This window comes from Chelonoidis abingdonii, chromosome 3, assembly GCF_003597395.2.
Source record: "Chelonoidis abingdonii isolate Lonesome George chromosome 3, CheloAbing_2.0, whole genome shotgun sequence".
Taxonomy (NCBI): Eukaryota; Metazoa; Chordata; order Testudines; family Testudinidae; genus Chelonoidis; species Chelonoidis abingdonii.
In genome coordinates, this window is record NC_133771.1 from 10,889,521 (window position 1) to 10,894,794 (window position 5,274).

A 5,274-nucleotide genomic window follows, 5' to 3' on the forward strand; every position below is an offset into this window, starting at 1 on the left:
CTCCCAGGATCATATTTTTCAATGCACTCCTTCTATGTCCATTGTGCAACTGAGGGAAAACATTTTGTATTTCATGCCTTAAAACAGAGATGAATTTCTGAGGGGAAGTAGCTTAAACTGGTGCAGCAGTGGGAACACCCATGATCAGTACTGTTTGCACTGATTTTCTTGCATCAATATAAATCATACTGGTGCAATTTTGCACACAGGCAAAGCCTTACACACATGCTAAGCATGAATGGAGTTTCTATGGATCAGTATTCCTTGTCCACTGTATTTCTCAGCATTTATTAAGGTACCTTTCTGCTATCAGCAAACCTGAGAACTCTGCTCTCAGCTACTTTGTTTTGTCCTGTTAAAGGTGGTTTTTAATTCTTCTGATATATATGGCCATTCTTAAGCAATGGAAACAGAGAGACAAAGAGAGAAAGAGCAAGAACTGGTAGGCTGATAGAATCACAGGCACCAAGAAAGAGATTCTTTGTTTATTGCTATTACTAACAGCTATTTCAGTGAAATCATTTTTAAACAGGAAGGAGAAAATCTTTCTTTATTAAAGATTCAATACAATGAGCTGCCAATCCCCCACTCATGCATCACTTCAATTAAGGGCTGATGAAACTCCCATTCATTCCTCTGTGTCATTACACAGACCTCCCTCAAAAACAAGGAAAACCAGACTTGATTTTCCTGCTTTTCCCAATGTAAACCAAAAGCAGAAGAAAGCAAATTATAGCAAGAACAACAGTAAAGCTTCAAGCCGCTTGATACCTTGCACAGAAGCAAAACAGTAAATTAAAAAGGGCACAAACACAATATTATTTTCTCCTTTGCAAGTCACCTTCAAAAGCCTGTGTCTAACACATCTACAATGCACTAGAGTATTAAGCGAACCCTGGTCTCACTTGAACTGAAGCATTTCCCAGACCTGCTACCAAAGAGTGAGCTTGAAGGGAGGGAAAATCACCTGTTCCACAGAATATACTGGGAGCTTCAATTTATAAGGGGGGTGCTGGCCAGTTAGCCAGGTGTCTACCATAGCAGGAGTGGGGACGGGGCCAGTCCGTCAGCCACTGGAGAATCATAAGAGTGACAGGCCATCTCCTCAAGGGTCTGGAGAGGAGGCTGGCATTGTGAACACCAAGTGTTCAAGAACCACGAGTCAGGCTCCATACAATCATGACAGGCTTTAAAATCCTGTAATTTCAAAAATAACAGATGTGGGTTCTTAAATTTGTATTAAGCCTCTAGGGTGCATGATTTCAAGCTTTTCTTTGCAGGTTGTTTTCTCCAGGAAAGCTGAGATGTTTATCTGAGCACATGTTTGGATCCATAGAAATAGGAAAATACTTGAAATATACATAGGATACTGATAACAATTGTATAAGACGACAAACCCACAAGAGATCCTGTTGCCAAGCCATGTCTGAAGTAGTGCCGCTTGCTTCAGTGGCATCTGTGGTGTTGTAGGAATGATAATTGTTACTATTAAAGTGTAAAATTTCATGTGCCTCAAGCCAAGACTGCAATACCTCACCATTTCACAACATTCAGGGACTATTTCCATCTCCTATCTTGATGTCTTTTCTTTCCAGTGTGCGGATATCCTGACCAAACTTCAGCCATGAGAATCCTTTACTTTCTCTTGGCTGTTGTCTTCTTGATGCTCCAGGTAAGTTGAAAACGAAATTAAAGGATACTATAGATGGATATTTGTAGCCTATAGCAAAGTTGTTTGACAGTCTCCATTATAACAAAATTTCCAACTGTTTTTCTTCTAACACTTCCGTGGTTTGCAGGAGAAACTTGAAAGTTGGCAAGGGAATAGTCCAGAAATTAGGGAGGTGCCTTTGTTGCCTCATGAAAATCCATTTGCTTGTAGCTGAATTATAAACTTTAGAAAATCTTTTTATTATTTGTGTTGTCCTCAGTAAAGCTTGTTAGAAGCCTGCTGCTAAAAGCCCCAAGTTTCTGTCTTCACTGCACATGCTCTTGCTTCAGCACGGCACAGAGAACTGAACAGACAGACAAGACACAGACACACTGAAACCTCCCCCTTTGCCCTACCTCCCTCAAACTACTCTTTGGTCTGGGGAAAAGTGTATTGAGTTGGGAATGAGGAGCTCGGTAATTGACATCTAATTTCTGCTGAGCAGTGTTCATAAGTTTTGCTCTTGTGACCTTTATGGCCCCTGTCCCACTTGAGTTACTTTGATTTCTCAGCTGCCCCCTGCGTTCACCTTTAGTAACTGCTCCTTCTTTGGGGTGGATTTCACGATCCTGCCCCTTCTAGACCAAAACAAGGATAGGTGCCTAGTTCCACATACCCCTTTAACTTGCAGGCCCCTGTGCTAAGGCTGTCTACAGAGTTCCCTCCTTCCAGAGAGAGAAGAGAGTTTGAACCCTCAGGCCAACCAGGTCTCCTTTAAAAACCAAGTTCTTTATTTAAAGGCTCAAATGAAGGCTGAAATAGGACCAAATGAACCAAAACACATACCCTGTCAAGGCATGAGAATGTGGTACGGATTAAACTAAATAAGGTGAATTCAGCTGAAATTACAGACAAAAACTGAACCAACTCAGGGTACGTCTACACTCCAGATCTTACAGCTGCACACCTGCAGTATTACAGACACTTACTACGGTGGCAGAAGGGCTAAATCCACCCCCTTGAGAGGCAGTAACTAGGTTGATGGAAGAATTCTTCCATCAGTCTAGTGCTGTCTTCACCTGGGCTTAAGTTGGTTTAACTTCTCTCAGGGATGTGAAAAATTCTCAGCCCTGAAGCAACATACCTAGGTTAACCTAAGTTTTAGGTGTAGACCAGTCCACATATTTCTTTCTGTGACCTATCCCAGTCTGAGGCTTAGTCTAACCTGAAAAGTCTGATTGGCAGAGGGGTTGGTCAGAGGTGTGAGAAAAAATCCACCCCTGACTGACATAGCTATGCTGAAAACCCTACTAGTGTAGATGCAGATAGGTTGATGGCAGAGTACTTCTGCCAGTGTACATAGCATTGTGCGGGGCGGTGGTGTTCCTCCGTCAACTGAACAATGTTTGTCACTGTAGGCTTTGTCTGGTTTGTGGGATGATGTGGGTACAGCCACTGTAGTGCAGAGACAGCCTTAGCTCGCAGTCAGTCTTGCTATGTCCCTCCCTCATGAGCCAGTGTCTGTGTTCCATTAAAAGACTCCTGTCCCTGCTAGGTCCAGGAGTCTATTACCATATTTCCTACTCTTTTTGTTTCAGGAGATGCCTATAGGAGAAGAGCTGTTTTCCTTCCCCCTAATCCATTTACTCCAGTTTCCTCTGCTGCAAGTTCCTGGAGTTCTGGCAATCAACCATCAATAACTCAGTATCGCCTCTTCCACTGTAGCAGCAGATGGACCATTTGTCCTCTAACCGGCTCCATAGCCTCAAAAACCAAAACCAAATAAAAAAAAATAAATGTTGAGACACAAGGCACATATTTTAGTTATTCATCCAAACAAGAATGAATAGGGATCTTAGATGATCACATATCTTACACACAAATCTCCAATTTGTCGCAGTCCTTCATAAAAGTTGCTAAGGCAGGTCTCAGGGCCTATGAAGAGGTTACACAAACTGCAGATATAACCCAGATCTCTACCAGAGCAGACTCTCATCTCACAGCCTAAGCAACACTATCTTTCAGAAAGAACCTTCTTGGTCTATGTGCCTGGCTTCATTCCTGGAAATGCCATCCTCGGGGCTGGACAGTGTGTACGGCAATGAACACAGTTTAAGATCTGGGCTTATACCTATGGATGGTGGATAGTTTTATGAAAGAAGAGCCACCTCCAGTTAAAAAGATTCTCCTCTAAGTTTCCTATTGCACAAGGTGCTAGACATGAAAGCTATATAAACTAGTAAAGTTTTTCTCTGGCAGATAACTGGGCTGATTTGGCTACATCTCAGTGAATGAGAAATGCCTGTCATGTGGAAATCACAACTCTTACTTCCTCTGCTCTGCACATGGAAACTAAGATTCCTTTTCTTTGCAGAATTCACCAAGGCTCAGAACAGCCTTCAGTGTATACGCCTCAGAGGTTCCTGCCGGAGTGGGTCATGTCCCAGCGGTATGGCTCGTATTGGCACCTGCAGTGGATCAGACAGTTGCTGTCTACCGTAAGTGCAGAATACTGGCGAGGCAACACAGCAGTGCTGGCAGGAATGTGTGTTACTCTTTGTTTTATGTACACATGGCCAGTCAATCACATTTGTTGAGAAAGAAAACCATTGTTTCCTAGGCGTGCTGGGGAGGGGGTCAATCTGTGTGCTCATGGAGAAGTTTGGGGAAGTCATATACTGTTGCCATAAAGAGAAATCTAAACTAATTTAGAAATAGTGAAGACAAGATAGAATAAAGTAAATCTCCAGGAGAGAGCATGGGGGCTGCATCTCTTCTGTATCTGCCTGAAGCAATTCTGAGACCCATGCTGTGGACAGGCAGCATATTTAGTCATTTAGGCACGCAGTGCACAGAAAGGAAGAGCTTAAGGGCCTGTTTACATTACAGGTTGCTCCAGTTTAACCTTTAGTCAGTTAAAAACCTTAAGTAGTTAAACTTCTGCCAAACAGTGTGGACCTTGGTATTTCTATATAGTCCAGTTTAAACCAGTTTAATAGAAATAATATTTTTTCCTGAGTCAGTTAAATCTATATTCACATGCCAAACCCTGCCCCCCCTCAAAAAAAACTGTGTTTAAACTGAACCAAGAGTGTCCTCTGTGTGTTTTTCAAAGTGTTAACGCAATTGGTTTAAAATTACACTTTTAGTAAAGGCAGTGCAACTTGTGATATAGGTTATATCTACACTTACAGCAGCTTGTAGAGTACAGGCACTGCCCATGTAGCCGCCTGTCACAGCAAACGACAGGCCATGTCCGCACTTGTCATTACAGTGAACATAAGCAACAAAAAATTCTGTGGCACCTTATAGACTAACAGACGTACTGGAGCGTGAGCTTTCGTGGATGAATACCCACTTCATCAGACCCAGTGAGTATTCACCCATGAAAGCTTATGCTCCAATACGTCTGTTAATCTATGAGGTGCCACAGGACTCTTTGTTGCTTTTTACAGATCCAGACTAACACGGCTACACCTCTGATACTGAACATCAGAACGGCCATACTGGGTCAGACTAAAGGTCCATCTAGCCCAGGATCCTGTCTTCCCACAGTGGCTGGTGCCAGGTGCTTCAAAGGGAATGAACAGAACAGGGCAATTATCAAGTGGTCCAGCCCCTGT

The 5,274-nt window shown here is 42.8% G+C and overlaps 1 pseudogene; it reads left to right on the forward strand.

Moving 5' to 3' along the window:
* Positions 1 to 1,603: 1,603 nt before the first annotated feature.
* Positions 1,604 to 4,153, forward strand: LOC142046512 (antimicrobial peptide THP2 pseudogene; annotated as a pseudogene).
* The last annotated feature ends 1,121 nt before the right edge of the window (positions 4,154 to 5,274 follow it).